Source organism: Camelus dromedarius, chromosome 12, assembly GCF_036321535.1.
Source record: "Camelus dromedarius isolate mCamDro1 chromosome 12, mCamDro1.pat, whole genome shotgun sequence".
Taxonomy (NCBI): Eukaryota; Metazoa; Chordata; class Mammalia; order Artiodactyla; family Camelidae; genus Camelus; species Camelus dromedarius.
The window spans coordinates 55750388-55762897 of record NC_087447.1 but is presented as its reverse complement, the minus strand read 5'-3'; the positions used below and the strand labels follow the sequence as shown (position 1 = coordinate 55762897).

The following is a 12510-nucleotide window of genomic DNA, read 5'->3' as shown; positions in this document are numbered from 1 at the left end:
TGTATTTGGTGTTCTATGTTAGATGCTACCATATTTTTAAAGATAAGGAAACAGATTTAAAAAGTTAACCTTTTTATCTCACAGCGAAAAAAATGTGACAATATAGTATGTTCATGTATAACTGAAAAATTGTGCTTTACACTGGAATTTGACACGTAAAATGACTATAACTCAATAAAAAATGTTGAAAAAAAAAGAAAAAAGTTAACCTTTTAAAAAACATGTTTTCCCGGTTATTCCATATTCTTGAAACACACTTGATTTTAACAGACTTTCTCATTTTTGCCAATCTGGTGGGTGTGAAATGGTATGAGGTTTTTTTTTTTTTCAAGTTAAAAAAATTTATTTAATCTTATTTTGGGGGGGCAAGGGGAAGGTAATTACGTTTATCATCTATTTAATAGAGGTCCTAGGGCTTGAACCAAGGACCTCAATCATGCTAGGCATGCACTCTACCTCTGAGCTATAACCCCCCCTCAAAAAGTTAATTCGATTAAGCAGATACTTTACTTATGAATTTATTACACAAGGAATCCAAAACCCAGGCCTGACTCTAAGACAGTTCTTTCAAGCTATGCCTTTGGAGTTTCTTGCAGACCTAACATTCTTAAAGTAGGCCATAAAGCTTGAATTCACTTCAAGTATTTGCAGACCAAACTCTGTAAATGGTTTTATTTTAGATAACACTTTCCTTATATTCTCAATCTTTAAACTGTCAGTGATAGAGTCCCTGTTAATTGTAAATCATGGTATAAATATCACATGTAAGTTACACACAAAATATTTATATAGTATATAAAGTATCATTTAATAAGAAGTATCTGGTAAACAGGGACATTAACTTACAGCATCTAAGTTAGAGAGAATCATACTACTCATGTTAAAAACGGTTTAATTTTGAAGGATTATGTACTTTCAGTGAGTCCTAATCTATGGTGAGTAGACTTGCAAAAACCTTTTTGCCTCAAAAGTGATCTCACATGTGACAGTGCTTTACAGATGCATTCAGCTCTCACAGCAACGCGCTGAGGGAAGTACTATTCCCACTGCACAGATGAAGCTGAGGCAGAGTTAAATAACTTGCTCAAAGTCAACACAACTGGCAGAAGTGATTTCAACCCAGGCTGACTGGCTCTGAAGCTATGCTCTAAGCCACTGCACTATACTGCCTTTTGAGTGCTTATTAATTTCATGTTATTTCCTTAATTCTAAGGAAAACTTAATAAAGCTCATAGTATTACTCTCACAGGACTCAAAGTCTCAGACTGCTGAATATGCCCAAAGTCACATAAAAAGTGTTGAGATTCAAACCCAGGTCTTTCCATTGCTAAAACCCATACTCTGAACAGCTAAACCACCTTCTCACAAACCTATGGTGATGACTGTATATGAATTTATCCATCATAATGTGTAATATGAACATTTTAACAGCATGTCCTTGCCAGTGTTATCAGGCAAATTACTTTTCAGTTGTCTGAACTGTTAAATGTATTAAGTGAACTCTATACAGTACCAAGATATATTCTATGAGGGGAGGGTAGAGCTCAAGCTTAGCATGCATGAAGTCCTAGGTTCAATTCCCAGTATTTCTAAAAATAACCTAATTATCTCCCCACCAAAATAAAATAATTGATACAATAATAAATTTTAAAAATATGAATAAAATGTTAAAAAATTTAAAAGATATATTCCAGAAATCTAGAGTTATTTTAAGTTACACTGGGTCATACACAATTTTTGAGTTTCCACTTATTCAAAAGCAGAATGGGCTAAATGAGTAGCCTATATGAAGTTTTCTTAACCAGACCACTGAGCAGGTATTAGCAATTAACAATTGAATTAGTAACTAATTACCTTAAGTAAGTCAGCAATAAACAGGGGTGTCAAATAACCTTGTGAATCTGGGTATAACTCCGGGCTCATTACAATAAACACTCTCCTAACATTGTGTTGTCTTTCTCTCTCTCCAAATGGTCAGTGGCAGGAGACTGGGATTGTCTAACATTTGCTAGAAATAGGTTATTAGCCTGGACAGTCAAGTTTTAACCTAAACTGGGGGCTACATGCTGGATGTATGAAGGTTTGCACTATGACTGCAATCCAAAATGTAACTTGTAGCAGAGAAAAATTCAACTGGTAGCCACAAATCTGTCTTTTCTTGGAAATCTCAGGTATTTTTGGTGTGTATTTCATGAAAAGCAGTGAAATCACATTGGGACACACTGGGTTATTGTGCTAAGATCTAGCAATAACCAACTCCCTTTGATATATTTTTTGATTATACAAAATCTTTGCTGCTTCCTTCTTTTGCTGACATCTACCCATTTATCCCGCCAGTTAAAACTCCCAAAAGAAAACGGTAGCTCATTTATACTACTGGGTAATGGAACGAGAGTGAGTTCAAGTTATGGGAAATTTAGTTCATAACTATCAGAATTGGATTTTCCACTAAGATGTTTGCTTTTCTCTCCTTGTGCATTTTTTTCTGTGTTCTCACAATCATACCCTCCTCACTTCAGTAATCTGAAGATTTCTTCTCTTAGATTTCTCCTCCTCTACATAACATATATTGAAAATCACAGCTGGGCAAGAAACAGACAAGTCCTGTTCAAGTCTAACCTTCTGGTTCAACTGACACCAACTATTTTCTCTAAAAGTGGCTGTGAGGATCCCAGTCAGTTTGGCTAGAAGTATGAATGATATAGGTATAAGGGGCAGATATCTTTTAGAACAAGTCATTTTTCAAAAGAAGTTGAGGCTCATGGTCACTGCTGTGCTTTTTTTGGAACTGTCATAAAAACCACTATTCTTGGTGTACAAGTTTAGTTAAAGAAAGACCTAAAAAGAACTGAAAAGTAGGAAGGAAAAAAATCAAATCAAGTGAAAAGCACTGAGTATTATGTAGAAAAAAAATCACAAAAGTACCTCAGGTGTCTTCCCCCTCTACTCCTAGTCTGATTTCAGGGCAAGGTAGAATTTTAAGTCCTGGTTTCTTTGGGAAATGATTGAACTGCTCTAAAGTAGAATGTGATTTTGACCTCAAAGTAGCAAGATTTAAATATAAACCTTCTTTCAATCCCACATGCCCTCTGTAAACTATTATTTCTTGCCCCTTTCAGAGCCAAACTTCTTAAAAGAAGTTATCTATTTGTAGTACCTACTTCTTTCTCCATTCCCTTCATTCACTCCTCAAACTCCTGAAATCTGGCTTCCTCTCAGTACTTTGTAATTCTAAGAACTTCCACGTAAGAACCCAGAACTGCAACGAATGCAAATCAGGTTCCAAGAACAAGGAAAATGAGAGAGCAGAGTTTATCTGGAAAACAAGAAAATCCATCTCAGGCAAATACACTGCCAGATGAAAAGCAATAAAAATTGCTCATAGATTATCTCAGGACCAGCCAGAAACAAAGCAGCAAAGAACTTTAGAAAGACACACAAATATGAACACTGAAAATATAAGTCACGGGACTGAAACTCAAGAGGCATAATGCCCAATGTTAATGAGTAAACAGGATTGAAACGGAGATTCTTCCATTGAGATTGTCAAAATGTAGTAACTTTGAAGTTCACCACCAAAACCAGCCAAGTTACACTACTTTCACTATTCTCAATTTCTGAGACAAAATAAATGCTGTACCATCCTATCGTTAGGAAAGCATTCCACTGAAATAGCATGGTATGGTAAAGGTCCTTTGTATCTCTTATGTAAGATGCTATTTAGCTGCAGTACAGCAACTGTAATGAAGTGCTCAACTATGTGAATGTTATTTGCTTCTGAACACTACTACTTATGCAACTGCTTTATTTCAACATGTTGAAAAATTTAAAGCTTTTCCGTATTTTTCTGCCTTGTATGTAAAACACTATGAAACATTCACAAGCTCTACATATGCTGACATTGAACCAACAGAATAAATCCTGTCCAGTTAAAATAGGGACAACTGCCAAGAAACTATGAAAGACCCATATAATACATTAATGACTAAAATTCTGGTGGGAGAGGGTAAAGAAGGGGGAAAGCTGAGTTTCATTTTGGCTCAAAGTGAATAAAAAATTACATCTTAGGTTATGTCAAGGATTATGGTTACTGAATTTTATCTTCTGGTGGTGGATGGAGGAGCTCAAACAAGTCTGTAGGTGATTCTATTTGTAAGCACCTATGTGCCAAATTCATCAAATTATGAGCTAGGCATGAAGAGGGTGACTGATGAACATTTCCTAAAATGTTTAGACAGCATTCACTGAGGATTAACCTTTACACCAAGTTCAAAAAATACAGCATCGTCAAAAAATCCGTATCAAATTACTTATGAATAGGTACCTATTTACATAATTGCTTACAATTGTGTATCTCTGCAGTTTCCTTACATGGCTATATTCTTGAACATATTTATATTGGATTAAGTTCATCTTCATATACTTATTCTTGCAAAAAATGTTTTCTAGTGTCACTTTAGTTATCAGACCTATTAAAAACTGAGAAATAAAAATCACAGAATAGATGGTTTGCTTTTCTGGTTAATCATTAGCTATGCACATTATTTACCACACTTACAACTTTTGTGGCATATGAAATCTAGCAGCTAAAATCATTCCAATCTGTTGCAAACACAAGAGTGGATCAGCTAAACAAGACTAGAAAACATACATTTTAGTTTTCTTAATATTGCTAACTCAAGCTGTTTAAAATATGAAATATAAAGTTTCAAGAATGAGTTATACATCTTCTATAGACAAACTCCAACTGCTGAATGCTGCATGGCACGCTCATCTGTGTCCATTATAGAAATATACACCCTGGAAAATAGTTAGCTCAATTTAAGTTTACAATATAATATAAAGTTAACTTTGCTAAAATGTTTTTCATTTTCTCCCTTAAGTTTGCTTGTCTCAATTCTATAATCAGGTTAAAATAATTTTTACTGTAACTACTGAGTTTCCATCGCCTTTGGGTTGCTGACAGTTCATTTCTGAGATTGGTAAGAAAACTGATTCTATCTTGGAAGAGATACAGAAGGACAGGCAACATAACAGATAGCTATTCTCTTAAACTTCATAGCTTGGAATATAAAAGCATTATTTTAGAACTTTGTTAACACGATACAATTCTAGTATTTTTCATACTTTAGATCATCTTCTTTTAGAGGATTAACTACAGTGATTCTCAATAAAGACAGGGCCTAATTTTCTTAATCAACTGTGGGACTTTTTCAAACTACACAAGTACGCAAGCAAAATTTTACTGTTATGTAGTTTTTTTCGACTTCAGTCACCCCAGGCACTACCGTGATCTCAGAAAAAGGAATTTTACATTCTTTATGTAGTATGGGCTGAAAAAAAATTGCCCTGTATCATCACTTTATCAAAGGAAAAACTGAAACTGTATTTTGCTAAGAATTTGGTCATACAAGTTTGACTCATCGACAAATAGTTAAGAGCAGATGTAAGGTAATCCTTGTCCTTGGGTCCTAAGTAGTATGAGACTACTTAAAAAAAAAAAAAACCCACAACAAGTTTACATGTTCCAAAATCCCATGCTAAATGCTTAACATAATTTTGTTTAATCCTCATCATCACCCCTATGAGGCTGCTATTACCACTAAGGGTTACTAATTTTACAAAAATTAGTAAGCCATTCAAGACAGGTTTCAAACTGATGCAGTAGGAACCCAGTGGCCACTGATATTACTGTCCAAAACACTGAAGTCAGTCTTCATATACCATCTCCAAGAGGACCTCCCTCCTTGACAGACTCATTAAGTGTCTGACTCTTGGGGCTGCTTTAAAATTTTCACCTGCCTGTTCTGTCTTGTCTTTATTCTTTAGCAGATATGGATGAAAGAATGTTACAGGATTTTGAATGTAAAGATCACAAATTTAGTGACTGAGTAAAAGAATCTGGAGCTTAAAAAAAAAAAAGACACCCAAATGTACCCAAATGCCAAGAATACTATGATAACATCAATAATTAAAAAAAAAATTAAGGATTAGGGCAAGGAGTTACTAAATTATTTTCAGAAAATTCTAGTATCTTGTCGTCTAGATACTTCAGTTTCTTTTAAATACCTGAATAACTTTACCTTAATTTTGTCAATAGTGTTAGGCTCTTACTGGGTAAGTGTCTGTTTACTTTCTGAGTATTAGACTAAACCCACACTCTAAGAAATATCCACAAAGTCAGGAAATGTGGTAGTCTTAACGCTAAAACTGATTTTCTTTTCCTTCCCTCCTTCCTTCCTGCCACCCTCAACTACCATGTATAAACTGATCCCTAGGTCATCTACACATCTTCAAAATTCATTCATGAGTATAAATAGTAATAAACCTTTGCCAAAACTTTTGTTACTAGTTGTGTGACACACCAGAGAAAAACACAAATATAAGATGTGGAGGACTGCTCTACCCTACCCCTGTACATGCACCAGTTTTAAAAAAACACAACAGCTGGTTACAACCCTGGAGAATAATTCAGCTGAGGCGAGTGGGCAACAACTACACGTTTCTAGAGTTCTATAGGTGATCCAGACACTTGATGGCTGCAAAAAAAAATCCTTGTTCTAACAGCAACTAACGCAGTACTCTTTAATGAGTTGCCTAAAATTATAACACAAATCAATGTCCTAATTCTCTTTTGAAAGATGAAAAGAATATAGGTTTTTTTTTTTTAAATCTACTTAAGACATTCCTAATTTCATTTTTCAGTTTTCCTAGTCCAGGTTTTTCTCTGGGACACTGAGGCTGTTCTTTCAGAAGCTGGCATCATCAACTCCTCAAATATTAATTTTGTAAATGAAATTTTTAGAGTGTAGGATTTTTCGCCCTAAGATTATAGAGCCTTTTTTTTTTTTTTTAAAGCTATTAACTAGCTTTGTTTCATTTCTTTATGGTTAGATGTCCACTGGGTATAAGGCTAGAAAAATTTCTAACTACCCAAACATGACAAATTATAGAAATCACTGCATTATACAGGTCTTATTTCTGACAGACAGTATTTCTGAGAAATCTGCTGAGTTCCCCCACTACAAATTTGTCTTCCACAGTAACTCAAATTAAGGTTACTGCTTATACAAAGAAATAATATTAAAAAAAAGTTTTAACTTGAACAAGGTAAGTTTGAATAAGACAACACCACCCGAATCACCACCCCCTAAAAATAATTTGTAAGAGTCTGAAACTAAGCCTAAATGTAAACCTGTTCAGCCTATTTTATCTTTATTATGCTTAAAACACTTCTGTACTTACTGAAGATCAGAAAGAAAATAGTGAAGATTTTGTTCCTTTTCTTATACTTACCACCATTACTTGCAAAGAAGGTATTTCTGAATAACAGATATCTGCATGAGCCCTTCCCATTCATGGATAAATGAGACCAATATATGCTACCTTTACTTAAAAATGAAACAAAGCCATTCATCTTCTGACTTGCCCGAGGAACATGACATACATAAGATCATTCTTCATAAAACTGTGTAGTTATCATCTGCATACATACGAGACAGTCCCTACCATGTTTTTGTTGTTTATAATCACTGTATGTGGCCTTTCTTTGATAGAACAATCCATTTATCAGCTATAATTTTAACTCCTAAAACGTGAAGTACATACCCCATCTGACCTAAAATGATTTGTTAATTCTGTTTTCAGAATAATACGGAAAAGGAAAGGAGAGAAACAGCACAAATATATCAGCATTTTTAGCCCTTCAGACACTTTCAGGAAGAAAAGAATTTCCCATCTTTTCAAACTGTAGAGAGAGTCTGAAAAAGAACAAACACACAGCACGGTTTTAGTAACACAATTGGAAAAAAAATACAGTTCATTTGAGATACTGGGCAAACTAAAGACCAATGACTTTGGTTTGTTAGTTAAAAAAAATCAGTTCCTAAAGTAGTCGTATTTATGGAGTTCCACAAACTAAACACTAAACGTAGTTTTAAAATAAGTTGGTGATCCATGCTACTTAAGATCCTATCTCCGCAGTATTTTTGCACACACTCTAGGTTTATTAAAAAACCCGGGTTACTCTGGAACCAATCGCCAGCCGTCTGCAGGCCTAACATCGGTATTTCCTTTCAGCATCTCCCTGCTTTCGCGGGCAGGTATGCAGAGATAGTTTTAAACCAGGTGTGTTCACTCCTGTAGGATTTTCCCTGTCTTTTCTTTATTGCGGGGCCAAAACACTGTCCCTTTCCAGCTTGGCTGCTTTCCAACAACTACTTCTTTGGAACCTTTTGCAAATCATTCCTGTATGAAAAACCAAGGAGGGTCCGACACTTTGGGGAGGGGTATGGATGGCTGGAAAATGAATAACAAGAAAATAAAAATAACTTCGGGAGGGAGAGGCCAGTTCCGTAGGTTGAAGCTGCTCCGACCAAAGACGAAAGGGTCGCCACCCGGGGTCCCCAGACCCCCCCCCAAAAAAAAACACAACCGCCCCAACTATCCTGTTAGCCGGTCTAAATGATGCTCTGTGCCCAGAAGTAAACTGACTCCCTCAATCCCCTGGTTATAGAACCGAGCAAAAGGCGTAGAAGGGACTCCGCAACCGCTGCAGGGCCGTGCAGCCCAGGCCCATTCGGCCTCTGATGCCGCCACCAGCCGGACGCGCCCTACTCCTTCCCCAGATGCCGCCTCCACCCCACCCCCCTGGCCCCCCGGTTCGGAACCCAGGCTTTCCCACTGGCTTGTCCTGCTCCTCACCGTCCCCTCTGCACCACAACTCGGCTCCCGCGCTCCCTAAAACCTCAGCCGGCTCCGCGGACTCGTCCCGGCAGTCCTAACATGGCGGCCAAGTCACCTTCGCTCCCTTCGCCCGCTTTAGGCGCGTCCGACCTTGGCGCATTTTGGGCATTGTAGTTCCGGCGGTAGCCTCGGTGTCCCGCCAGACCGTGAGGAGACTACAACTCCCAGAAGGCACCGCCCCTGAGCATGGCTATTGGGGTCCTTTGGACAGAGGGATGATGTCATTGCAAAAACCCTACTGCATTCATTGTGCTACGGTCTATCCACCCCCCTGCTGCTGCTGCCGCTGCTGCTGCTGCTAGGCTTGCGATTGCCGCTCGCTCCAGCTGAGCTACGAGTAGCAGCCGCACCAGGGCAGGAACTGACTCCAGCCCTCGGACTTAGGACATCGCAACACCTTCCCTTGCGTGTGTGATTCATTCTCACATCCTTTCTGTTTATGCCTGGGGTGGGGAGAAAAATCCCAAACCAGGTGAGTTGAAGTTGATTTATTCAAATGGTTCTACCAAGTTATTCCTCCCGCTGAGTTCTCAAGGCTTTCTTTCGGGAACATGGGGGCGGGAGGATTGGGGAGGTGCTCGCAAGCGCTGCTAAGCAAAAAGCTCTGTGCAATTTGGGTCACTGCAAAGAACAACTCCAGCAACCTTCCCCCGCCGGAGGACCGATGCCTGCCAGTGCCCTCGCAACTCCCCTCAACCTTTTTGGAGCTTAGGAGAGGGGGCTGGGCTGGGGAGGATGTTGGGAAATGCTCTTGGAAAATCAGAAGAAGGCAGAGGTGGGGGACTGCAGTCCTGTCACATAACGGCCCGAGTGCTGCGATTTGAGTGGGAAGGGGTGATGGCGTGGGGAGAAATGGAGACAGTGATTTTATGTGGTCGCACTACTTTGGAACATTTCTGTGTCTCTTGAGCGAGCACACACTATTCATTTTAAAGACGAGCGTGCTTCTTCTGAGTAGGTTAAGTTTTGTGGGGCTTTATTATATGTGCGTGTGTCTACGTCGTTAGTCTCGCCTTTTCTGCTGATTTGAGGTGACGGTGTCCTTTAATGGTGCACTCCGTGCCAGTTAGAAACATTTCACGTGTCTGGGGAAGGTTTTCTAAGGCTGCTAGAAGCTGCATTTTTGTTAAGTGTTTTCTTCTCCCGACTGCAGGATTTCAGAATTGTTTGGAAGTGGAGCCGACAGATTTGTGCTTGTGTTGAGTGTTTTAAATTACATTGCAATAGGCTCCTTGCCACTGACAATGGTACCATAATGAGCTGCTGTTTCCTGAGGCACAGTCACCAGTCACAAATAACGGTTTGGAGAAGGAATCATTAGGGACACTCGGGTTCAATTTACGCATTAGAGAAAAGAAAAGTTGGAAGCGCTTTTAACCTTCATTTGCCATTACTGAAAGGTACGCATGGAAGAGTGATCCTGGACAGGGAAACCAAGGAGCATAGTAGAGGTTTTGTTTGTTTATTTGGGTTTTGAGGGGCTTTTTGGTTCTGTTTTTAAACAAACTGACACGTTTAATGGGACAGAGAGCATTCTGACTTGTATGGTGTTGGCTCTCTTGTAAGAGTTATTAGGATCATTAGTGCAATAAATATGTTACTTTGAAATAAACAGCTGGCTGACTCCAGAACAGATGGGGCCAGTCTTAGCTGAGAGATGTACAACCTTGGAAATGAATGGACCTAGGGTCAACCACACCCCCTCCTGGAATGTCAAAAGGAGAAATGCCAGAGTGTTTTATGCTTAGCTCCAAAATGCCAAAGCTTTTCATAGCCAAGTCAGGCACTGGGGGAAAGTCATTACTGGTTGTCTTCTGCTGCTGAACCAATTTTGTTGATTTTTAATTCAGACCCTTACATCTCCAAAGTTGCAGCTGGGTGATGCTTCGTTAAATGCTGCTTGTTACTGAATGCAAGGGACAGTCCATTGTATGGGCTTTGTAGTAAGGTGATTTATTGGGATGCAATGAGCAGCTTTGGGATTTGGGAAAAGATGGACTGCCTGGCTTTGCCTCTCTGTCACTCTGTTGCTTACAGCCTGCTTTTCTGAACACCCTACCCACCCCCACCCCCTTTTTCCTTTCCCCACCCCTCTGTTTCTTGAAGTTCTTTCAGATTCTTTCCCTTTCTCTGCATTTGCAATGCTCATTTTCCCTCTGTGTTTCAAAATCTCCCTGTTTTTGCTGGGATAGCACATCTCTTTCTCTAAATCTCTTTCCAGTCTGTCTGAATACCCTCCTGTCCCTTCTCTACTGCACCCAGAAACTCCAGGGTGAATCAGACTGTGTGAATATTTATCCTACAGAGTCCTTATTGAAGAGGCTTTGCCTTTTCTTTTTCTTGCAGTTGGTGCTTGGTAGGATGAACGGCAATGAACCTGACCCCTTGGCCTGGTTTGTGGCTTCTGTGACAGACATAATTTGTCCCTCACAGCACGTGGGCAGTGAACTGTTGCAGTTGAGCTCATGTCACTTTTCCTTTCATTGGTACCTGTGTTAAGAACTGACAGTGGGTTAGCAAGGTTTTTAAATGCCCTACACAGAATGTTCTCATAATTCCCAAAGAAAAAGTAGACTTTGAATAGCGGCTTTTGCCTCATTTAATATGCTTTCTTTTTTTTTTCTTTCCCTGGTTCAGTAAATGGTGGGAAATGTCCCAACCCCTCCCTTCCCTGTTGATTGCTGAGGAGCAGTCCAGGTGGCCAGACTACCCATATGGGGTTTGTTTTTTTTTTTTTTTTTTGGAAGTTGCTTGGAGCAGCAATAGTGTTCCCTCCTGTCGTTTCTTCTCCTTTGCGGATGAAAGAAGTTTGTTGTTTCATACCCCAACTATTAAGGAGGAGGGCATGGTGGTGGTTATGTTTATTTGTGTAACGGCTGTGCTTCTCTAGGCGTGAAAAATCTAACTGCTGCCCATCTGGAGGCAACTAGTGTGACAGGCAGATTCAGAAGCTCTCATCATCCACCTCTCTTATCACCTTCATTCCTGTTTCTTTTTCTCAGTTGCTCCATCTCCTACCCAGGCTTTTTGTTGTTTGAGGAAATAGAAACGAGCTGAAGGGAAGGTTAGATTTGGCCCACTGTCTCTGTGACCTTGAATAACTATGCATTTATTTCTCCCTCAGTTTAAATCTTTTGCAAAAGGATAAGGATCCTTGGTCCTTGGTTTTACTTGGCCTGATGTTATAGCCCCAGCCTGTCCTTCTGACAACATATACTATGAGCAGCTACTGTGTTCCAAGACTGGATACATCAGTGAAAAGGGAAGCTTCCCCTGCCCTCACGGAATTTATGTTCTAATAGGGGAGAGAGTCATTGGAGAAGTAATTGCAAGTGCTATGGCCAAAGGGGATGTACTACAAGGTGGGATGGGAGTGCTTAATGTGGTGTGCTTCCCTTGTCTGGGGGAATCCGGAAGCCTTCCTGTAAGAAGTAACATTTAAAGAGACTTGGAGAGTAAGTGGAAGTAATTTAGGATGTCAGTGGGAGGTGCTGAGAGGGCAACAGAGGGTTTCTGACCAGGTAACTGCATGTTCAAAGTACAAAGGAAAGCGTGCTGACTATGCGTATTTAAAAGGTTAGTCACTATAAGGGGGCAGAGCAAGAGGAGAGAGACCAGAATGAAGAAAATTGAGGCTGGAGAGGTGGACAGAGTCTAGAGAGTGGGCAGTTTTCTGAACCACAGGTGAATTTGGTCTTTATTCTAAGTGAAGGGCTTTAATTAGCTAGATGACTTACACATGCAGGCAGAATGATACTAGAAACA

General features: G+C 39.4%; 1 protein-coding gene and 1 long non-coding RNA gene across 2 annotated transcripts in view; one reads left to right on the top strand and one right to left on the bottom strand.

Moving 5' to 3' along the window:
* The window catches only part of LOC135318503 (uncharacterized), a 56201-nt gene extending 47371 nt beyond the window's left edge, over nucleotides 1-8830 (bottom strand). The window contains exon 1 of the long non-coding RNA XR_010383435.1: nucleotides 8704-8830. This is a non-coding gene — a long non-coding RNA (uncharacterized LOC135318503). The remainder of the gene's footprint in view (nucleotides 1-8703) is intronic.
* Nucleotides 8831-8999: 169 nt separating this feature from the next.
* Nucleotides 9000-12510, top strand: part of RAB30 (RAB30, member RAS oncogene family) — an 85784-nt gene continuing 82273 nt past the window's right edge. The window contains exon 1 of the mRNA XM_010990208.3: nucleotides 9000-9217. The gene's annotated coding sequence lies outside the window, so the exon portion shown is untranslated. The remainder of the gene's footprint in view (nucleotides 9218-12510) is intronic.